This window comes from Peromyscus maniculatus, chromosome 7 (assembly GCF_049852395.1).
Source record: "Peromyscus maniculatus bairdii isolate BWxNUB_F1_BW_parent chromosome 7, HU_Pman_BW_mat_3.1, whole genome shotgun sequence".
NCBI lineage: Eukaryota > Metazoa > Chordata > Mammalia > Rodentia > Cricetidae > Peromyscus > Peromyscus maniculatus.
Genome location: NC_134858.1, coordinates 87,420,168 through 87,445,646, shown reverse-complemented (window position 1 = coordinate 87,445,646; position 25,479 = coordinate 87,420,168). Strand labels below are relative to the sequence as shown.

The following is a 25,479-nucleotide window of genomic DNA, read 5'->3' as shown; positions in this document are numbered from 1 at the left end:
ATAACAGAGAAGTTTCAGGTGGCCATGACTCTGAGAACTCTGGCTTTCGTCAAGTCTTGGGATTCTGGTTTTTAGGGAGCCACTGGGCCACCACATGGTATGGCCACTCTCATTCTCACTTCCCTGGGAAAGTTGACCTCAGTGTTGTAGGCATCATGAGGGACGTGTGGCACAGCTAACATCTTCTAGACTCTGTAGCAAAACCATGTTTACCTCTTAGAAAAAGAGACCCATGCTTGGGCTCTAGCCCATCCTGTTATGTAATTTCTGAAGGTGGGACTCAGGTGTGGGGTCTTAAATACTTCACGTGAGTCTAACAGACAGTCTGCATTAGAACTACTGCTTTGCAAGCCAAGCTTGGATGTGCAGAAGATTGACTTGAAATGTTTGCTATCTAGACTCAGCACAGGGCTGGCACAGGGCCTGAGAATCTGCATTGTTCTCAAGCTACTATATGCTGTTGCTGGCATCCCACATTGAGGTCCCAGATGTAGATCATTTCATACTGGACCAGTTTGAAGGGCAGAAGGGTTTTTTTTTTCCCTTGTCAACCATCGTAAGTGCGATTTTCAGTAAGTCCAAGTCTGAGCTTTCCCTGTCCATAGGGAATGTTAATTAGGCCATGCCATTGCTGAGAGCCCTTCAGCCTCAGCTTTTCTGTGACTTGAGGGATGATGGTCAGCAGTGTGTCAGACCTTGCTTATAATAGCTTGTGAGAATTGGGTGTAAAATTTCCTGGAATTTTGGTAGCATGACAAAACATAGCCATTATTTAAAATTTTGTAGGAACTTGTAGGCCAGGCCAGTCAGAACAACACGGAAGGACTACCTGCCAGTGGAACTCTCCCACACCCCTGGTGTGGTTCCCAAAGACGAAATTTGCTGTTACCCCTTCCCATTCCCACTGCCCACCCTACTGCCATAGTCCCACCCCCCGGCTGTGATGTCCACTCCTCCAACTCTGAGTGAATATCCAATCTTCAGGTGGAGGCCATGCCAGACAGAAGAACAGAGCACACCAACCAGAACAGCCTCCAGTGGGCAGAGACTCCCTGTTGAACTAGAGGCCATGCTAGCTGCCAGAAATCCAGCCCCCAACTTGGATGGAGATTCTGCTGGACCACAGGCAACATGGGGGCTACCAGAAATCCAAGCAACAAAGACCAGCAGAAAAAGAGGAAACAGAAACCAAGGAAGAAAATACCTATCCAACAAAGACAAACTCAGAAATAGGCACCTAGGCATATAATTACCCTAAACCCAGATGCCTAGACACCATCATAAAAGTACAATCAACAATACCCAGGACAATACGTTCCCACATGAACCCAGCTGTCCTACTACAGCAGGTACTGGAAAGTCCAACATAGCTGAAACACATAAAAAACAACCTTAAAACCAACTTTATGAAGGTGATAGAGATCCTTAAAGAGGAAATAAATAAATCCCTTAAAGACATCAAGGAAAGGACAAACAAAAAACTGGAGGAAATGAATAAATTCCATAAAGAAAGTCAAGAAAGAACAATTAATTGAAGGGAGACAAATAGAAATGTTCAAGATGTGAAAATGAAAATAGAAGCAATAAAGAAAACACAAACTGAGAGAATTCTGGAAATGGAAAATCCAGGTAAGTGAACAGGAACTACAGGCATAAGCATCACCAATAGAATACAAGAGATGGAAGAGAGATTATCAGGCACTGGATAAATAGATACAATGGTCAAAGAAAATGCAAATCTAAAATTCATGACACAAAACATCCAGGAAACCTGGGACACTATGAAAAGACCAAACCTAATTATAATAGGAATAGAAGAAGGAGAATCCCAGCTCAAAGACCCAGAAAATATTTTCAACAAGATCATAGGAGGAAAATTTCCTAACCCAAAAAAGGAGGTTCCTATAAAGGTACAAGAAGCAAACAGAACACCAAATAGATTGAACCAGAAAAGGAAGTCTTCTTTTCATATAATAATTGAAACACTAAACATACAGAACCAAGAAAGGATATTAAAAGCTCCAGAGAAAAAGAGTAAGTAACATATAAAGATAGACTTATTAGAATATACCCGACTTCTCAATGGAGACTCTAAAAGCCAGAAGAGCCTGTACAGACATCCTGCGGGGTCTGAGACCACAGATGCCAGCCCAAACTACCATGCCCAGGAAAACTTTCAATTACCATAGATGTTGAGAAAACAAGATATTTCATGCTAAAATCAAATCCAAACAATATCTATCTACAAATACAGTACAGCCCTACAGAAAATAATAGAAAAAAGAACCCTCCAGTCCAAGGAGGTTAACTATACCAATGAAAACACAGGAACTAATTAGTCTCACACAAGCAAAACCAAAAAAAAAAAAAAAAAAAAAAAAAAAAAGGGAAACATTTGCACACACCCCCTCACCACCACCACCAAAATAACAGGAATTAGTAATCATTGGTAATTAATATCTCTCATTATCAATGGACTCAATTCCCCAATAAAAAGACACAGACTAACAGAATGGATGCAAAAACAGATCCACCCTTCTGCTGCATATAAAAAACACACTTCAAGCCGGGCAGTGGTGGCGCACGCCTTTAATCCCAGCACTCGGGAGGCAGAGCCAGGCGGATCTCTGTGAGTTCGAGGCCAGCCTGGGCTACCAAGAGAGTCCCAGGAAAGGCGCAAAGCTACACAGAGAAACCCTGTCTCGAAAAAACCAAAAACCAACCAACCAACCAACCAAACAAAAAAACACACATTTCAACATCAAATATAGACATTATCTCAGAGTAAATGGTTGAAAAAGATTTTCCAAGCAAGTGGACCTAAGAAGTCAGCTGTTGTCCTTTTTAAAAATTGTTGCTACCTTTTAAGCCACAGCTGTCCAAATCAGCAACTGCATCTCCACCGCTGCTAACAGCAGTCAGGCCTCAAGGGCCATAGCTGGAGGGAATTCTGTTCCTCCAGGCTCTGATTCTTGCAAAGCTATGAAGAAAACTTAGCTAAATTTCTGTCCCTCTGAAGAACTCATACTAGCAACTTAACAGCACACCTGAAAGCTCTTGAACAAAAGGAAGCAAGCACACCCAAGAAGAGTAGATGGGAAGAAATAATCAAACTGAGAACTGAAATCAATAAAATAGAATCAAGGAGAACAACACAAATAATCAATGAAACAGAGTTGGTTCATTGAGAAAATGGACAAAGTAGACAAACCCTTATCCAATGTAATTAAAAGACTAACTAAAAGGGAGAATATCCAAATTAACAAAATCAGAAATGAAAAGGGGGATATAACAACAGACACCAAGGAAATCTAAAGAATTAGGTTGTAGTTTAAAAGCTTGTGCTCCACCAAATTAGAAAATCTAAAAGAAGTAGACAATTTTCTTAATACATACCAAGTGAAATCAAGATCAGATGAATATTTAAATAGACCTACAAACCCCAAGGAAATAGAAGCAGTCATTAAGAACCTCCTAACCAGAAAAAAAAAAAAAGAAAAAGCCCAAGGCCAGTTGGTTTTAGCACAGAATTCTACCAGACTTTCAAAGAACTAATAGCAATACTCCTCATATTATTCAACAAAGTAGGAATAGAAGGAATATTGCCAAATTCATTGTATGAGGTCACAGTCACCTTGATTCCCAAACCACAACACTCAATAGCATACTTAAAAGCCAAATCCAAGAACACATAAAAAAGATCATCCACCATGATCAAGTAGGCTTCATCCCAGAGATGCAGGAATGGTTCAACATATGGAAACTTGTATATGTAATCCACCATATAAACAAACTGAAAGAAAAAAAAAAGCACATGATCATCTCATTAGATGCTGAAAAATCCTTTGACAAAATCCAGCATCCCTCCATGATAAGAGTCTTGGAGAGATCAAGGATACAAGGGACACTCCTAAATATAATAAAAGAAATATAAAGCAAGCCAACAGCCAACATCAAATTAAATGGAGAGAAACTTAAAGCAATCCCACTAAAATTAGGAGCAAGACAAGGGTGTCCGCTCTCCCCATATCTATTCATTATGGTACTTGAAGTTCTAGCTAGAGCAATACAACAACTGAAGGAGATCAAAAGAACACAGACTGGAAAGGAAGAAGTATCATTACTTGCAGATGATATGATAGTATATGTAAGTGATCCCAAAAATTCTACCAGGGAACTTCTATAGTTCATAAACACTTTCAATGAAGTGGCTGGATATAAGATTAACCAAAAAAAAATCAGTAGTTCTCTTATATACAAACAACAAATAGGCTGAGAAAGAAATTATAGAAACAACATCCTTCACAATAGCTACAAATAATATAAAATATCTTGGGGTAACTCTAACCAAGCAAATGAAAGACTTGTATGACAAAAAATCTAAGTATTTGAAGAAAAATTTGGAGAAGATATCAGAAGATGGAAAGATCTCTCATGCTCATGGATTGATAGGATTAACAGAGTAGTAATGGCAATCTTACCAAAGCAATCTACAGATTCACCACAATCAATCCCCTTCAAAATTCCTACTCAGTTCTTCACAGACCTTGAAAGAACAATACTCAACTTCATATGGAAAAACAAAAACCCAGGATAACTAAAACAATACTGTACAATAAAAGAACTTCCAGAAGTATCTCCATCCCTGATTTCAAGCTGTACTACAGAGTTATAGTAATAAAAACTGCATGGTATTGATATAAGAAATATATAGGTTGAAGAATGGAATCGAATTGAAGACACAAACATAAATCCACACACCTAGACACCTGCTTTTTGATAAAGAAACCAGAAAAATATAGTGAGAAAAAATAAAGCATCTTCAACAAATGGCGCTGATATAACTGGATGTCTGCATATAGAATGCAAATAGATCCATATCTATCACTCTGCACAAAACTCAAGTCCAAGTGGATCAAATACCACAACATAAAACCAGATACACTGAACCTAATAGAAGAGAAAGTGGGGAACACATTAGCACAGGAAACAACTTCCTGAACAGAACACCAAAAGCACAGGCACCAAGACCAACAATAAATAAATGGGACCTCATGAAACTGAACAGCTTTTGTCCTAATTGAAGGATCCCTTCAATTAGGACAAAACAGCAGCCTAAAGAACTGGAAAAGATTTTCACTAACTCCACATGTGACAGAGGACTAATATCCAAAATATATAAAGAACTCAAGAAACTAGACATCAACAAACCAAATAATCCAATTAAAAATGGGATATAGATCTAAACAGATAATTATCAACAGAGGAATCTCAAATGCCTGAGAAATATGAAAAGAAATGTCCAATCATCAGGGAAATGTTAATCAAAAACTTACAGGGCTGGACTTTTCAGTTACCAGTTTGTCTGTATTTCAAGAAGTAAACAATGGAGGGAAAGTACAGGGTCATTCTCTCTGCTCTCAATATTTGTGGATGCTCAGAATATACATTTACAAGCCCTCTCTGGGCACCATCTTACAAAACATTATTTGCATAGGCTAGTGCCAAAGGGTCTGAGTGGTTCAAGGAGGGTCTCACTGCTCAGAAAGTCATGCTTCATGATGGCGTTAATGGTAGGTCTTTCAAAATATTATGTCCCTAGATGATTCATTTCAATTCCTGGCTGAATGAGCAAGAAAAGGTATTCCAGGCAACTTTGAAAAGATTTCCATTCTGTTAGCACAGATATAAAGAGCTAAAAGAAATGTAGGAGTGATTGTAGGGGAATATTTTTTGTACTCATGGGAATCTCACTCAAATAAACAAAGAGCAACCTTGTACAAAAACCAATTCAAAATGAATCAAAGACTTTAATTTAAAACCCCAAACACTGAAAAATTCAGAAGTAAATACATGGAATACACTGTAAAATATTGGGGTAGGCAAGGACTTTTTAATAAACTATCAACAATAGCACAGGAGTTAGCCTCGTGTATCAACAGATGGGGTTATATGAAAATATATTTCTGTACAATCAGCAGAGTTAACAGATAGTCTACAGAATGGGATAAAATCTTTACCAGCTAAACTTCAGACAAGCACTAACATCCAGAAATTACAGAGAATTACAGAAGTTAAATAGCTAAGAAATGAAACTTCCAATCAACAAATGGACCGAATAGACATTTTTCAAAAAAATGAACAAATAAAGACAAATGGCCAAGAATTACTTTAAGAAGTGTTCAGTATTCCCAGACACCAGGGGGCAGGGGAAAGTAAATTAAAAAGTGCTTTGAGATACTACCACTTTCTAGTTATCTTCAAGAAATTTGACAACAAATGTTGGAGAGGAGAGGAGAGGAGAGGAGAGGAGAGAGAGAGAGAGAGAGAGAGAGAGAGAGAGAGAGAGAGAGAGAGAGAGAGAGAGAGAGAACCCTTATTCACTGTTTGTGGAGGTGCAAATTACTACAGCCATTGTGGAAGTAAGTTTAGATATTTCTCAAAAATTAAAAATAGGACTATCATATGACCCTGATATTTTACACCCTATTATAGAGATATTTGCACCCCATGTTACTGGTGCTTTATTCACTATAGAAAGAAATTTAAATCAACCTAGTTGTTCATCAAAAATGAGTGAATAACTAAAATTACACACACACACACACACACACACACACACACACACACACACACAAATAATGAACAGTTCCAAAGATAAGTGAAGTTAAAATTTTGCAGGAAAATGGAGGAACTCAGAATGTATATTAAGTGAAGTCATAGACATCTCAGAAAGAACAAGCCACATGTTCTTTTTCATATGTGGAATCTAGCAATAAAATATGAATATATGTAAACTACATGTAGGTACAGTATAACATGAAGAAAAGGGAACAAGGAAAGCTAAATATGAGGGGCTAAGGAAGGACTGAATGCAGGCAAATGTTTTTCTAGTTCTAATTCTGCTGTGGATTTTTAGCTTTGTTTTGGAGTGGGTAAGTGCATAAGTTTAATGTGAAGCTTCACAGATTCCATTTTGAATGCCAAGTTGAGTTGCACATGAGTTCATTATGTTCCACAGTCTTTGGGGCTGGTTAATTTTTGTGTATGTTGTTTTTATTTATTTCCAAGTTTTTTTTATAACAAAGTAAAAAAAAGAACAATCCAATTAAAATTATGGCATAGAGCTCAATGAAGAGCTCTCAAAAGACGAAATAGAAACAATTGAGAAATATTTTTAAAATTTCCAACACTCTTAACCATCAGGGAAGTGAAAATTAAAGCTACTTTAGGATTTCATCTTATCCCCAGTCAGGATGACCAAAGCTATAAACACAAAGGGTAACAAATGCTGGAGTGGCTGTGGGGAAAGAGCAACACTCATTCTCTGTTGGTGGGAGTTCAGAGCAGTGCAAGCACTATGGAAGTCAGCACGGAGGCTCATCTAATATCTAGAAGTGGACCTAGCACATGATCCAGCTGTAGCATTGTTGTGCAGATTCTCAAAGGACTCTGTGGTCTTCTATAGATCCAAAGCCTGCTCACCCATGTTCATTGCTGCTATATTCACCGATGAATGGACAATGAAAACAGGGTACATTTTACACAATGCAAAGTTATTCAGCTACTTAAGAAACATGAAATTATGAACTTCACAGGTAAATGGATAGAGCTAGAAATAATCACCCTGAATGAGGTAACCTGGACTCAGAAAGATGACATCACAAATTTTCTCTTATTTGTGGATGTTAGTTTTGAATTTTGGAATACCCATAGAGGTCAGGAAATTAGTAAAGGGCCGTGGGGGTGGATTCATGGGAGGTGAGATAGAATGCAGTGGTATACAGAAGTAAAATGGAGTAATAGAACAGTAAGAGTTAAAAGGCATAGGGGGTGGAATAGCAGGATGGAGGGGGAATAAAAGGAAATAGAACTAACACAAAAGACCTTTTGAAAAAGTCATATGGAAACCTACTACCATAGAAGCATCCTAATACACACACACACACACACACACACACACACACACTTAAAAAATAGTTAAAATGGAGTTACCCTGTAATGGTAACAATGACCGTACTGGACACTAGAGGCTAACAAACAAAAAGTCCAGTGCCTGGAATGTGTTACTTCTTTTGAAGTTGTTGCCTAGTAAGGTCACAAAGCTATTGTCAATGCTCTTGGTTACTCTTGGTTACTCTCTTGAACTTGACTGTAAGAGACAATTATAAAGACACTATATACTTGAGTCATAAGACATGGATAAATTAAACTGATACTGACCTGGAAGTTTATCCCTGTTGGCTAACTTTCATAGTGCTGGAAGATGCTATGCAGGTTACCAGGGGAGAAAAGTAACCATCAACATCCATCTAGCTTGTTCAAATTCTTTCTCAACAATAAGAACCTTCTTATAATCTTATAGTGCACTCTCTGATGATTACCAAGGTACTAGTTGATTAAAATAGTAATTTTGGGGGCCTGGAGGGGTAGATCACTGGTTAAGAGCACTTCTTGCTCCTCCAGAAGACCTGAGTTCAGTTTCCATTGCCCACATCAGTTAGCTCATAACCACCTGCAACTCCAGCTCCAGGGGATCCAGTACCCTTTTCTAAATTTTGTGGAGAACACCACACAAGGCACACACTCACACATGTACATAATTAAAAACAAATCTTAAGGCTTTTTGGGGGAGAGGACTGGAGAGATGACTCAGCAGTTAATAGCACTTACTGCTCACTCAGAGGTCCCAGATCTATACTTAGGACCCACTTGAGTCTCCCATCTGTCTGTAACTCCATTTCCAGGGAATCCAATGCCCTCTTCTGGCCTCCATAGATATCAGGCATGCAGGTGATGTACAGATATAACATGTAGGCCATACATACAGAATAAAAATTTATTATCTCTTTGAGAATTTTGTACAATGTGTTTCAATAATTTTTACCCCCACAACTCCTCCCAGATTCATACCTCCTCTCCATCCACCCAATTTTGTGTCTCCCCCCACCCCTAATCAAGTTTAATTTGTGCTGACTATATACTCTTGGATGCACAGCCTTACACTGAAGAATGGTTGACTTACCATAGACTACCTTTAAAATAATGTAATCTTTGGGCTCAGTCTTATGCACAACTAACAGTTTTCTCCTTTCTGCAGGCCATCTCTTCATCTAATATTGTTTCCTTTTCAGTACAAGAACGTTCTCATTTCATGCAACCCTGTTTCTAAATTCTTGGCATCATTTGAGATAATTTCTGATATTTGAGTTTGATTTTCATTATTTCTTTCTCTTGTATTCTACTTTCTTATCTTATTTTGACATCCTCATTTAATTCATCTGTTTGATTGTACTCTCTTTGAATTAATTGAGTTCATTTGTGCCTTCTTATTTCGTTCAGCATTCCTATAGTCAGTCATTTGAAATTTACTCATCTAATTTACTCACTGGAGGTCATTAGTATTTTCATGTACTTTGGTTTTCATATTTCTTATGTTTCTGTATTGAGATTTATGTATCTGGGATTAGATTGTTGCTTAGGTATTTTTTTAATCACTCATATTCTTGCAGTGGAAATAACTGCAATAACTGCAATGCTCAGTGCAGGAGGGTTAAAATGTTAATCTCTCTCCACTGGACTAAAGGTAAAACTCAGAAGTTAGATCCTCATCCAACAGGTTCAGGGCACCAGACTCAATTGCCAGTAATACATTAAGATTAAATTACTATTTGAAGGAGAAACCACACCTGATAGATAGACCCACTATGAAAATACAGCAACAGTCAATTGCAAACAAGTGCCCCTTCAGCTCCAGTACTTGATTTTTTTGTAAAGGAACTCAGATAGTACTGTATATGTTAAGATGTAAGTTACTGAGCTGACATAAAACAATGCCCACACTTGGGAGGCTGAGGCAAGAAAACCTTTAACTTTAGGCCAGCCTGAGTTCATTGAGCTTGAGTTTCATACATATATATGAAAAACACAAAGAAAAAGAACAGTGTGAGAGAAAAAACTGCTCCACCAGATTGGCATTGGGTGTTATATATTAGAAGCATGAAAGAAAAGGAAAGAGAGTCAGGTAGGCATGCAGTCTGTATATAGTCTCTGTGATGGTCTTGTGGATGATGGCGCCTACCCTCCTTTGTGGTTTGTGGATGCTTACTAATAATAATATGAGTGGTTCTTTGTAGGGCCAGCTCATGTATGCCAAGCTTGTGTCTATGGCTCCAACCAGATTTCCACCTCATTAATATTGTGTGGTTGCAATTCAGCATTACCCTTCACCACCCCATCTAGAGGGGTCTGCAGGCAGGCTTCATGGTTACATGACACTTCTTCAGGGTTCCTGGAGTATGCTGTTCAGAAAGAGGCTTTTGTGTCTAGAGTCACTAAGCTACCAATTCAGCATGAGGTTTAAAATGACTTCCTGTACTGAGAGTACATATATTAAAATGGAAAATATGTGAAGCCTTAATGTTAAACAGAGAATTGGTTAAACGAAGTCTGGTTTATGAATACATTAAAGTATAATGTAACCTTTAACAATGACAAAGAAGATAGAATGTAATGATATAGAACTACTATATAAAGGAAAATAAAATCAATTTAATTAGTAACTTTGTAGCTAATATTTTAAGGGAGACAAGAAGAGGGTATAAGATGAATATCCCATATTTTATGGTTTAATTTCTCTTATGTAAATTATATTGTGTCATTTAATATAAATGCACATAATTACTCCTTGAAAAAATTAATAACAAACATGATAATTACACTATTTTTATTTTTGATAAGTATATGCTGATTTATTTGGAACCAGCAGTAGATCAGACCAAGGAACTGAATCATTTCTTTATCTTAGCCGATCACAACATTCTTGCTTTCCATATTCCTAGTATCTCTTGCATATGGTCCATTTGAAGTAAAATGTAATTAAAGGCGAAGGTGATTGGGAGATGCGCTGCTGGGGAAGTTTTGGTGGTAGAAATGGCTACACCCTTTAAATTCTTCCTGTCTGGAATGTGGTGCTATGCTTTGAGTCCTCTGCATCAGTCTGGCAATGAGAAGGCAAGGGCCAGAAATCACTGTTGCTAACCCTGCAAGCCATGAGTTCCTGAACTACTCACCCAAGGCCATGCTCAGACCTTTAATTTGATAAGAAAACAAGCACTTCTCTAGTGATGTGTTGGACAGCATTGAGCCTATTAGCAATGCTATGTTGTACACTTAGTATATATTTGGTTAAGCCCTCCTACCAGAATTTGAAATTAAAAAAGAAAAAAAAAACCCTCTACATTGTTTAAGATGAGGGTTTCTGTTACTTGTGGCAACTGTGGGCATACCTAACAGATACATTTGAAAGACACCAATCATTTTTTATATTGGGGAGGCGGTTTCGAGACAGGGTTTCTCTGTGTAGTTTTGGTGCCTGTCCTGAATCTCACTCTGTAGACCAGGCTGGCCTCAAATTCACAGAAATTAGCCTAGCTCTGCCTCCTGAATGCTGGGATTAAAGGTGAGTGCCACAACCACCCAGTGCAATCATCTTATAAAGGAAAGGGTGAACTAGGAAGACTTGAAGCATTCCAGATAGTCCACAGGTGGAACCCAGTAAGGAAGAGTGAGACTAAGAAAGAACAACTCATTACAAAGTGAACGAGAGGAAGAGCTCCAGAAGTCCCCTAAAAGACAACTGAAAGGGGCAGAGAAAGAATGAGTAAAGCTCAGAAAGATGTGAGCCAAGTAACCAGACTTCTAACTGCCTGGCTCTCCCTGGAGGCAGTGGGAAGGCTCATCCAAACAGAAAGCCAGGCAGTCCAGGTGAAAAGAGATTGACAGCCCTACCTACTATCTGAGCAAGCTCATGCCCTCACAAACCACAAATCCACTGGCAGGTTTTGATGAGAAAGTAATTCCTCTGGACAAGTCACCACTAGTGAAAAATAATTTCATTTGTCGCTCTGCACAACCGAGAGTGGGGTTTCTGGGTGCCCCCTTGAAAGAGAGTCTGTTGTTTAAAACGGTGCAACCCTGGAGACCAGAGACCAGAGAGCACCATAAATCAGTAAGCCTAAATTTAGCCTGCCACGAACCGAAGGTGAGAAATAGCCTTGCGATGTAGTTATGAAGAGTGAGGTGTACTGGTGTTGGCAAGCCAAAAAGTGCAAGCAATAGGCTGGGTTCAGACAGTGACATGCATGGGGAAGGTAATTTCTCCCTCGGTTGTCAGGAACAAATCTCATCAACTGAGATCACCCTGGGGTTTGACACTCAGTGTTATGGGCAGACACAGCTCTGGAGCCACCTATCTGCCAATTTTAATTATGCACTCTTTTCATCGTTGGATAACCTTTTTCTTTTCCTTTCCCTTTCTCCCTGTGTTTCTCCTGCTTTTCTTTTTGCTATACTTGTAGTGATATTTTGAACTTTATTTTCAAAAACTCTTCTGTTTTTAGTTTTTAGTTTTGTTGCATTTATTTTATTTTGTTACATTTATCTATGTAACAAACATAGATAAATGTAACAAAATAAAACAAAGTTTGTTTCTAAAGGTTCTAATTATTGAGAAATATTTTTCATTGTTAAGTTTCCAAATCTCTTCATCTTTACTGCTTCACTATACTCCTTTCCATTGTTTTCTTTCTTTCATTTTACTTTTCTACTTCACTATTTTCCCCTCTCCCTGAATCACTATCCTAAATTATTTTTAAATCCATAGCACACTAAACATTAGTTTTGTCATTTTCTGACTCATAGTCATTAGTGATGTATTAGTGGGCTTTAGTTCATTTTAAGTGTGTGGTTTGAAATTGTTACAACAATTTCTTTTCTCTACTCTGAGAATATTAAGTTCCTCATTAAAAAATGTCCCAAACATTCCCAAATAAAACCAAAAATTAAAATATAAGATATATGTAAAAACAAGGTAACTTGATTCCTCCAAAACTCATAACTTTTCAACTACTATACTCAAGGATACTTAAATAGGTAAAATGTTGGCTGAAGATTTCAAAAGTTCACTTGTATAAATGACCAATGATTCTGAAGAGACTACAACAAGCAGACAGATAAAATACAGGATCTAGAGAGGAAGTCAGCTATATAGGGGAAGACCCCAGCAAAACGGATGAGGATCCAACAATATGGAAGAGAAAGATAAGCAACATAGAAGAAAAATAATCAGCAAAGAGATTGCAATTTTGAACAGCAGCAACAACAACAACAACAAACAGAAAAGGAAAATTCAGCAAATCAAAAGAAAAGCAAATTGAAAGCATCACAAATAGTTGTGGCTAGGCTGAAGAAAGACTATCAAAGATGGAGACAAGGTCAAGGAAATGCTACATTGAAAAACTAAGAAAGAAAAAAAATGGAAGTGACCAAGCATCCAAGAACTATGGGATATATTAAGAGATCAAATATAAGAATCTGTGGGATAAAAGATGGAACTGAGATAAAAATTAAAGGCATTAAAAATATATTCAATGAAATTATAGCATAATGTTTCTAAATCTAGATAAGGAGGTAGACATCTCAACACGAGACATTTAGAACCCCAAATACACATCCAGCTCTGTCACAAATCATAAAGATGTCAAAACACAAATCAAAGAAACAATATTAAAAGTTGTAAAAGCAAAAAAGTGAGTCCATTTACAACGTCAAAACATTACAATGAGAGTATAGCTTTTGTAAGCAACACCAAAAACCAAGAAAAGATGGAATGATTTATTTTCATCTCTAAAAGTAAATAGCTGACAACTAAAATGACTGTCTCAGCAAATCTATCTTTTCAAGCTGATGAAAATAAGGATATTGTAAGCAAGCACAAACCAAGGCAATTCGTGATCATCAAGCAAGCATTTAAAGAAGATAGTTAAAAGAATACTATATACAGGGGATAAAGAAGGACCATCTCAATCTGAAGAGCACAGGATGGAATACAGTTTTGAGTGAGATAGATGAACAAAGAACAACTAGAAAGAAATCTATTATATTTGACACAGAAAATCATCAACTTCTAATTCTAATAGGAAAGAACAAAAAGAATAAACTGATACAAAGCATATGGAAGAATAACCAATAAAATCACAGGAACTGATAAACCTCTCTTATTAGTAAATTTAAATGTAAATGGCCTCAAGTCATCAATAAATTGATGTAGACTAGCTGAATGGATCAAAAACAATGATCTATCTATAGGCTATAGATGTGGCTCAGCAGTTAAGAGTGCAAACTGCTCTCCCAGAGGACCAAAGTTCAATTCCCAATATCCATGTCATGTGGCTTACAACCACCTGAAACTCTAGTTTCAGAGTATCTGATGCTTTCTTCTGATCTCTATGGTACCTGTATTCATGTACACACACACACACACACACACACACACACACACACAGTTTAAAAATAAAATAAAAATGTTAATAAAGCCCAATATCTATTGTCTCAAAAAAAAAAAAAAACAACAAACCACACCTCATTGTCAAAGACACCCACAGACTGACAAAAGATGGAAGTAAGTCTGTAAGTGAACAGAAGCTGAAAACAGGCTGGCACAGCTATTTTGATATCTGATAAAGTGCACTTTGAGTCAGAATTAGTAAAGAGAGAAAGTCACTACATAGTAATAAGAGTAACAATTTAGAAATGAGGAGAAACAATTGTAAAAATACATGTGCCAAATGTCGGGGCTTCTAGTTTGAAAAGACATACACTATTGGGTATAACATATCAGAGAGGTATGATGAAAATATTTGATGATTTAAATACTATCTCATCTTTAGATAGTTCATACCAACTAAAAGCCAACAAAGAAACTTCAGGTTTAAACTGTACCATGGATGATTAGACTTAACAGATAACTCCAGAATATTTCATGTGTCATATACCAAATACCATTTTCAACAACCTATAGAACTTTCTTTAAAACTGATCACATTTCAGACTACAAAGAAAGTCTTAAAAAATACAACGGAATCAAAATAACTTCTTGTATAGCTCATCAGATCATATTACAATAAAACTTGAAATCAGTGGTAAGAGAAACTACACAAATGCATGGAGCATGAACAATACAAACTATTGAATGGCAGTTGGATTATTAATAAAATCAGGGAGGAAAATTTTAAGTTCCCCCAAACCAATGAATATTGTTTACCAGTTACTAAAAGTATTGGAGATCCAAGTCAGTTCTAAGTGTAAAGTGTGTGGCTTTGAGTGCTTATATTAAAATTTCAAGGGCTGAAGAGATGCAGGGCTCAGGTGGTACATGAAAATGTGCTTGCTGCATAAACCTGATGACCTGAGTTTGCATGTTGGGTCCCATGGAGAAGAGAGTACTGACTCCAGAAAGTTGTCCTCTGACCTCCACACATGTACTGTGTACACACACACACACACACATGCACACATCCACATGTGCACACATGTGCCGCTAAAATAAGTGAAGAAATATATATATATATATATATATATATATATATATATATGCTATGGATATCACTCTATATAAATAAAACACTGATGGCCAGTGACCAGACAGGAAGTATAGGTGGGACAAGGAGAGAGGAGAATTGGGGAAACAGGAAGGAGGAGAGGAGACACTGCAGCCACCGCCAGGATAAGCAGCATGTAAAGACGCCGGTAAGCCATCAGCCACATGGCAAGGTATAGATTTATAGAAATGGGTTAATATAAGATATAAGAACAGTTAGCAAGAAGCCTGCCATGGCCATACAGTTTATAAGTAATATAAGTGTCTGAGTGATTATTTTATATGTGGATTGTGGGACTGTGGGGTTTGATGGAACCTGGAGAGAAGCTCTCCAGCAACATATATATATATATATATATATATATATATATATATATATATATATATATATATATTTTTTTTTTTAAATTCAGAGATACCTCAAACAAATAACCTAATGATGTACCTCAAGGTCTTAGAAGAATAAGAAAAACCAAGTTCAACATGGTGGATAGCAAAAAATGATAAATATCAGGGCAGAAATTAATGAAATGGAGACTCAAGCAACAATATATAGATTCAATTAAACAAACAGTTGGTTCTTTGAAAATATAAACAAATTGATAAACACCTAGCCAAACTAGACAAAAGGAAGGTTGAGAAGACTCAAATTAATAAAGTTAGAGGTGAGAAAAAGGATGTTACAACACATTCCAATGGAATCCAGATGATCATTAAGCAAATTCTTTAGAAATCTATATTCTCCTAAACTAGAAGAACCTAGAATATGTAGACTCTAGATGCATATGATCTACCAAAACTAAATGAAAAGAGTCTAAACAATCTAAACATACCCATAACAGGCAACAGTATTGAAATAGCATAAAAAAGTCTCCCAGCAAAGGAAAATCAGGACCAACTAGATTCACTGAAAAATTCTACCAAACCTCTAAAGAAGAGCTAATGATAACATTTCTCTAATTGTTCCATGGACTACAAAGAGAAGGGATTCTCCTAAACTCACTATAAAAAGCTTGCATTACACTGATGCTCAGACTGGATAAAGACATAACAAGAAATGAAAATTACAATTTAATTTCCCAATGAACATAGGTGTAAAAATTTTTAGCAAAATACTTGGACACACATTAAGAAGATCATATACTATGAACAAATTGTATCCTTCCAGGGATGCAAAGATAGTGAATATATACAAATCAATAAATGTAATACAACACATAAACAGACTCAAGGACAGAAAGCACACAACTATCTCAATAGATGCAGAAAAGGTCTATGGCAAAGTTCATGATCCCCTCACAATAAAAGTCCAGAGGAAACCAAGACTAGAAGACATACTTTGACATGACAAAGATTAGGCACAAGAAACCTATAACCAGGATTTTACTGGCTAGGAGAAAAATCGAAAACATTGCTTCCAAAATCAGGAACAAGACAAGAGTGCTGACTCTTTCCCTTCTTGTTTATACACTGCTCAAAATCTTAGCTAGACCAATAAGAGCAATAAATAAAAAGGATACAAACAGGAAAAGATGACATAAAATTACCTCTGCATGTAGATGACATTATCCTATACTTAAATTATCATGACAGTTCCACCAGAAACCCCATAGATTTAACAAACAACTTGAGAAAAATATCAGGATTCAAAATCTACAAATAAAAATTAATAGCACATGGAGAAATGGCTCAGTGCTTAAGAGCACTTGCTGCTTTTCCAGATAACCAGGTTCAGCTCCTAGCACCTTCATGGAGGCTCACAGCCCTCTGTAACTCCATTCTCAAAATGGCACCCAAAGGCACTTCATGCACATGGTGCACAGACTTATATTCAGGCAAACATTCACACATATAAAAATTAAAATCTGAAAAAAGCCCAAGTCAGTAGCTTTTCCAAATGCCAATAATGAACTTAATAAGAAAGATGTAAGGAAAATGATACTATTTGCAACACCCTAAAAATTATCCAGGAATTGGGCCAGTGAGATGGCTCATGGGGTAGGACAACTTGCTGCCAAGCCTGACAACCTGAGTTCATTCTCCAGAACCCATCGTAGAATAAGAGAACAAATTTCTGCTGGTTATCCTCTGACCTCTACACATGCTCCACAAGCATAATACAGAATAAACAAATGTAAAAGTGTTACATAAGAATGATATCTATAACTTAAACTTTAAGACACTGCAAAAATTGAAGAAAACAAAAGATCTTCCATGCTAATGGGTTGGTAGAATTCATATCATAAAATGGCTCTATCAGTTAAAGAAATCTATGGATTCCATCCAAACTCCAATGGCATCTTCCATAGACCTAGAAAAAGCAATCTGAAAGTTCATGGTGAAGCATCTCAAACAGACAAAAGTGTAGAAAATAGAAAGCATAGTGGTGCAGGCATCATAATGCCTACTCGTTAATTGTACTACAGAGCCACAGTCACCAAACCAGACATACACAACAGTGGAATAGAATGGAGGACCATAAACAAACCCACATGGCCACAGGCACCTAACCTTTGACAAAGGCGTTAAGACTGTACATTGGAAAAATGATGCAATAAATGGTGCCGGGGAAAGGAGCAGTCCACATGGATAGGAGTGAGAGGAGATCTAGAGCTTTCATCCTGACAAAAGTCAATTCAAAGTGTCTTCACAAGACCCAGAATGCTAAAACTCCTAGCGGAAAGCAGGTACAACATGTTATAGGAACAATCTTTAGGCTCAAATAGCACACAGTGGGGAAGAATCAAGAACTGATAGACCTAGTGGTCTAGTGTCTTTGGCTAGAGGGGACTGGCAATATAGATTATTAAAATTTTATGGCTTTTATTGGTAATTAGTTTTAAAAAATTGTTATCACTATTGTGGGTTCTGTACAAAGGGTCTATGGGTAACAAAGTGGCTGTATTATTCACCGATGAGCAGATTTGGAGTAGTTTGAGAACCTTTGCTTCATATTGTCACATATGGCAATAGTGGCATAGAATACACACACACACACACACACACACACACACACACACGGGGGGGGGGGGGGAGAGAGAGAGAGAGAGAGAGAGAGAGAGAGAGAGAGAGAGAGAGAGAGAGAGAGATCTTCAGCAGATCCATCTGCAAAAGCAGACAATATGTCTTGTTCACAGCTGAATCTGAGCACACTAAAGAGGGCAAATGAGGTCATATAAACCCAGATTCAATGACTTTTTTTTTTTGCAAAGAAATCTTTTAAATATCCTGGGATACTATAACAGCTTGTTTTAAAAATGTTAATAGATTATTATCAATACGTTGAATACTAACAGATGTAACTAACACATAAACAGACACAGGAATTCATCCTATTTTACACAATGGGAAACTGGAGCATGAAGAATAGGTTCAGTGTTTCTTTTGCCAGAGATCCTGTGGTTAGTAAGGGGTAGAACTGGGATTCAAATACAGGCAGTTTGTCTCCATGATCTGTGTTCTCATCCAACAGCATGTACTTCTTCATAGTGCAAGACAGAGGTGTGAAGGACATATTTGAACGTATAACATAAATGCCAAGTTTTCATAAATTGAAACATAAATTTCAAGTTTTCATTGAAACATGGAAAGAAAATATTCATTGAATGTTTTGAAATGACCATATACGTTGACTATAAAATGGAAATTATGTAAGTCAGACAATTAAAACTACAGGAAAATAACACGAGTTATAAACAGCAAAGATAATGGGTGAGAACATGACATCAGAGATGAAAGGACACGAAAGATCTGGTTCACAGATAATTAAATACGAGAGGACAACTGTAACTGGAAAACTACAGTTTCAAAAAAATGAAAGAAATAGTTTATTTTTCCAAGCAAACACACACTACTCAAAATTGACTCAATGAGAGAGAGAGAGAGAGAGAGAGAGAGAGAGAGAGAGAGAGAGAGAAGAACATTCCAGCAGCCATCAATGCTTTTCAAAAGATAGTAAAAAGAAAATCTGTCCTTTTAAAATTCACGGAGCACAGATGGTTTTTGAGGGTCATCTAAGCTCTCAGTGAATAGAAGACCATGTTAATGATTTAAATATCTCTGAGGGGAAAACTGGAATGCCAGGAAAATTATTCTGTTAGGTTAGTATAATCCCACATTAAAACTCAATGAGAGCTCAACTCTCCCTAACAAACATCAATTTGTTAATAGAAATGAAAAAAAAACTACCTTCACATAAGTAAACAATTTGAATCTAGTAGTATGCTTGAGTAAAGGAACAGACATGGTCAAGCAGAGTTTGGATAGTATAATACATCACTCTCAGAGATAGCATGTTAAATCAGGGCACAGAGGAATGGGGTTTTTCAGAACTGGTGTTGGGACAGTTGGCATCTCACATCTGTCAGATCCTAACCTTACCTCTTTGCACAAACGTAATAGCCACAAACCATAAAGGCATTTAGGAAAGAACCATTGTTGAGACTGTGGGATAGAAAACTCCTTTAGCAAGATGGGGAATGTAGGGAGTGACCATACAAACCTTTAAAGGGGAAAAAAAATCCAGAAACAGCACTGAAGTCATAAAATATCATGGATACTGGATGGAAACTTCTGGGTAAGGTACTATGAAACCACCAACTAATAAAGGCACAGTAGGAAATAGCATTCATACATTTGAACGATCAGTAAAATAGATAGCCCTCTAGTAAGGTTGATTCTAAAATAAATAGAAGATAGAGTAGTAGAAAATGCCAACAGAGAGCATTAAGAATGCAAACTGAAAAAATTGCAAACAGTGTCAAAGACATACATACATACATACATACATACATACATACACAAATGGCAAAATGTAGCTTTAATTTTTCTCCCTCTTCTTTTATTTTTATTTTATTTTATTTTATTTTTTTTTATTTATTTTTTTTTTTTGATTTTTCGAGACAGGGTTTCTCTGTGTAGCTTTGCGCCTTTCCTGGGACTCCCTTGGTAGTCCAGGCTGGCCTCGAACTCACAGAGATCCGCCTGCCTCTGCCTCCCGAGTGCTGGGATTAAAGGCGTGCGCCACCACCGCCCGGCTTATTTTTATTTTTTAGAGGGCACAAGAGTTGCAGGGGTGGACCTGGGAGGACTGGTAAATGAGTGTGATCAGGGTACATTGTGTGAAATTCCCACATAATCACATAATACTGGAAAAAATGGCAAGGCAACACTTAGAAACGTTGGACATATAAATGAGACAGATAATTTTCAAGGAATATAGACTTCACTAAAGTTGACTCAAGAAGTAGGACGGTTTGGGGTAGGATAAATAGATGCTATGTGTGTGTATATAGAAGAAAATTCAGCTTACCTCTGGAAGCTGACTAGTGGGAGAAGGGTGCTACAGGGCTGGGAGGAAGAAGACACCCACTTTCCAAATATAGCGCTCTGCTATGAATGATATGCAGTATCCGTAAATTAATTTAGTTAAGACAACAAATACTGTTAGTGATGACTCCATGGGAAGTCATGAGAGTAGGAGGAGGTGGGGTAAAGGATGAAGTTGATGGAATCCAGAATCATGCATGTGGGAACTATCTCAAATAATCAGATCCTCTCCTCTCCACATTACAGACTTTCATCCTGAGACCCCAAAGATTTTTATCAAATTTATCAAATCTGAGGCATGCAAAGCCACAGAATGACCAAAGAAGGTCTTTTCAAATCTCCAGACCCCAAGGTCTGGACTCACCAAGTGCGCAGGCCAGCCAGGGGTTCTAAGGCTCCTGCTAAGTTGTTGAGTTAAATCTAATCCCTCCCAGAGCTGGGGACAAGGGAGCGGGGCAGCGGCTCCTTTTCCCACAGCGGCAGGTAAGCACCTCCCCACCCTCGCTGCCCCCTCCTTCTGGCTTCCTCTCTCACACCCACCCACACACACAGCCTTCTCTGTTCGCGGTTGGAGAGCCATTCTCGGGCGCCAGCGGGCAGCAGTGGCTTGTCAGCCAGTAGAGCCAGCAGAAGCCAAAGCTGCAGGACTGGGCTGCGCAGGAGCTCTGCAGCCAACAGCTCCAAGCTGGGGGAGCGTTCTCACGTTTCTTTAATACTTCTTTTTTCTTATTAAACGCCCCTTTCCTTGGCCGCCACAACTTGGAAGAGCAGAGAGCGATCTGAGACACTGACACAGAGGTTTCATTTATGGCCCTTGAAGAAGTTCCGAGCAAGTCTGCATTCAACGGCATCCACGAGGAGGACAGGGCTAGCCTGGCTGCTGGCGATGCCTCAGACTGGCAGAGCTCTCTGGCAGCTAAGCTGAAGCTGCAGGAGGAGGTGCTATGGAAGTGATAACACTGTCCAAGTCCTGGACCAAGGTAGCATCGCTGGGTAAGCAGGTAAGCATCCCCACTGGTAAGTGCGCCTTAAGGGCTTTCCGCTGGTCACCTAGGTGAGACCCAAGGCTCCCCAGAAGTAAGTCCACGTTGTCTAGCCAGGGCAGGAGGCGGGGCTGAAGGAGAGAGCCTCCTTTCATCACAGGAAATTGTGGGAGACTGGAATGGAAGGATTTAATTTAAATATAAATATATATATTTGCATTAACGCGTGGGGATGAGATGCGTAGGAGCCAGGGATTTTTGTAGGAAATGGTTGCAGATTGGGGCTGGCTGTTAGGCGTCTGGGTTTTTACAGGAACTGAAGCCATAGCAAAGTCTTAACGTTTTTTGCCTAAATCTGTGATGAGTGGGCAATGAGAAGATGTGAAATGTGAAAAAATCTGAAAATGTGCACATAATCGTAAAGCATATGTGTCTGAGAATTTCTGAAAAAAAAAATGATGGCATGAGCATTTACTGCTCTGACTTCATTTGAATCCCTCCCTCCCCCATATTCGGCCTTCAGGAAGGTGCCCAACAACACTGATAGCAATGAACGCCCACACACCAGGCGCGGCCGCACCCCGGTTTCAGCACCTCGGACAGAGTCCCTCCTCCCCCCAGGCAGCTTTGAGCCAACCGCTGGGATTGGCTCCTAAACTGCTACCTCTATGAGCTATGGGCGGCGACTCCCTTGGTTCAGCCAGACAAGGCTCTTGAACCGCAAACACAAATGTGAAGTTCAATTTTTAATGGGCTTCTAACTGCTTCCTGTGACTACAGAAGGAAGAGCCGGAGTGCAAAGATACCCTTCCACGCTTCCGCAAATGCTGCAGCTGAACGAAGTGGCCTCCTTAGTTTTGGAGTGTGTACCCAAACTTTCTCAAGTACTTATCATTTACACCGCTTCCAGTGTGCCTACACCCTGTGCCAAACGCTCTACATAGATTGTATAATTTTATGCACCGTGATAGCTCTATCTGTACGCTATTTTTATCCCCATTTTTCAGATGAGAAAAACTGAAGTAAGAGAGACTAAGAAACTTGTCCAAGCTTATACAACCAGGGACGTTACAGCTGACTGAACCTTAAACTCCACTCCAGCTTGCAGAAGTGGAACCATAAGTCTGAGCAGAGTTCCCTCTGTGGAACAGCTCTGAGCTTGGAGTTGGAGGGACAGAACCGGAACAAAGTTGTAGCACTATGCCTTAGGACATACTGCAGATGTTTGGAGCTATAGCTTAATAGGTAGACTGTCTGCCCAGCACCATCAAAGCCCTGGGTAAGACCCTCACAATCGTAAAACCGGGTGTAATGGTTGCAATCCTGCAATCTAAGTACTCTGGAGGAGAAGGCAGAAGAATCAGAGGTTCAAGGCCATTTTCCTTTACTTGTGAATTTGAGGCCACACTGAGATACATGAGACTCTGTCTCAAAAAGTGTTTGTGTGTGTTTGTGTGTGTGTGTGTGTGTGTGTGTGTGTGTGTGTGTGTTTGTATTTCTCAAACTTTAACTGTGGAGTTAGTAGGAAAGAAGAAAGTAGCAGGTAGTTGGAAAAGCTACAAGGCAGTAACAAAAAATATGCTATTACAGGGCAGGCTTGGGTTCAGAGCAGGGCAGGACTCCATGGAAAAGACATGAGACAAGCTTACAACCCACTAGGAATTTTTAAGCAGAACTCCCTACAGGAAATTCACATACTGCCTATCATTTGATCCTTACAACACTGTGAAATGGGTAGGGCTTGGGGTTATCCTATTCATTTGGCAAAGGAACACTTGTCCCAAATTCCTTAGGTACCTACCTAGCAACAGAGCTGAAATCCTGAACAGCTCTCTTGCATCTTTGTTTGGCAATACCACCTTCTGCAGACTGGCATTTCCTTTGGAGCTTGGAATTTGTCAATTTCAGTACTAAAAGTATTTAGATAAATAATATTAACATGTGAGAGAAATGACTTCTAAACTACGTTTGGATCAACTTAATAGATGCATATTAACTATAATCTATTTTTGTTCCCAAAGAACTTAAAACCATCTTTAAAGATTCCTAAGATACGAGGCTTATATTCAGAAGTAGTTGAAGAAGTAGAGGAAAAACAAGATGAACTATAGCCAGAAACAAATGGATATGAAATACATCTTAGAAAGTCCTAGTAGTCTGTTCTGGGTCAATAAGAACAATATATACCTAAGCCTTTTGGGTAAGGCATAAATAATTATGAAGATACTCACAAAATATCCACAGAACTTTCTCTTTTGCATAACAACATATTTCAGATCGCTGAAATATTTGCCTGTGTGACAAATGAGGGAAGATAACTGGAAATTTGTTGGACTTGTGACCAAAAAAAGTAGCCAGCTGAGATGGGCTCACAAGATGTGGTCCAGTAAAGAGAAATAAAAAAAAAAGTAGCCAGCAAGGAAACGACATTATGACATTACATCTTTACCAAAGTAACCACTAATTACATAATTTATGATGTCTCACTTGACCATATGCACCTTCAAGTTAACAACAAGAACAGAAAGCCTCTACATTTATTGTTCTATCTGATTTTTCTGACAATCTTGAAGAGGTCAGCAATAGGACGTGAGAGAAAGGGTCAAACTATGGCATGATGGCCTTTTGTGCTTGTATGTAAACCTCTGTCCCTATTTAGTCCAGATAAATTAACAAATGTATGAATAATTGTAAATGAATAGTTGTAATACTATAGAGAGGGCCTTCTCATGCTAAACAATAACTAATCCTTGTATTCAAATATAATAATAAATATATCATGCCAGGGGCTGGAGAGATGGCTCAGCTGTTATGAACACTTTTTGTTCTTGCAGAAGACCTGTGTTCTATTCTCAAAACCTACATGTCAGCTCACAGTCATTCAACACCCTTGTGTGACCTCCTTGGGTACCTGGCAATCACATGATACACAGATACATATTCAAGCAAAACATTCATACTCAGGAAATAAAGTCAAGAAATCAAAAACATTTAAAATGTCATGCCAGTCAAACAGCACATGACTGTGGGTCACATGGGCCTTAGGACTTTAATTTGTGGCTTTGGTCTGGAAAAACTCAGGCCAAACACTTGGAAAGATATGATAATGAATGATTCTAGATTCAAAGAGGAAAAGACTCAAAGCCTGTCATTTTTGCTTCCTATTTTTTAAATCTGGAAGATTGAGTAAGATGGCCTCTTGGAGCTTAAAAGGGACATAAGACTTCTAAGCATTTATAAATAACAAAATAACGGAAGAGCTTCAGGACAAAGATGGTGTACACCTTCCCCCTGTCATGCTAGTCAAACAGTACATGATTTAACTTTTGGATGCTGGTGGTACTTAGTCTTCAGCATTTATTTTGTAGCCCCAGTGCCTTGGAATCATGCTAGTCATCACTACAGTCATAATGTTAAATTAGTTATGTCTTAAGGATCATTGAGAGGTGTATGTAGTGGGCATGTCAAGAGCATGGGAAGAAAGGCAGCAGAAAGACACTGCTCATGTCTCAGTTTACTTTCTTTCTGAATCACAAGAAAATCATTTTCTTTGGGGTTATGTTCTAATTATTGTTCATCTTTAATTTTTTGAAAAACTTATATATATATATATATATTAATTTTTGAGATAATTTTCATTGGTCTGGAACTCATCAAGTAGGCTAACATGGATATCCAGGGAGCATCAGGGATCTTCCTGTCTCTGCCTACCAGTGTTGGTTTTCCAAG

At 38.2% G+C, this 25,479-nt stretch overlaps 1 protein-coding gene across 1 annotated transcript in view; it reads left to right on the top strand.

The window, feature by feature from the left end:
* Ankrd34c (ankyrin repeat domain 34C) overlaps positions 1–25,479 on the top strand; it is an 81,971-nt gene that overhangs the window by 48,258 nt on the left and 8,234 nt on the right. Inside the window, exon 5 of the mRNA XM_006991495.4 lies at positions 21,539–21,768. The gene's annotated coding sequence lies outside the window, so the exon portion shown is untranslated. The remainder of the gene's footprint in view (positions 1–21,538; positions 21,769–25,479) is intronic.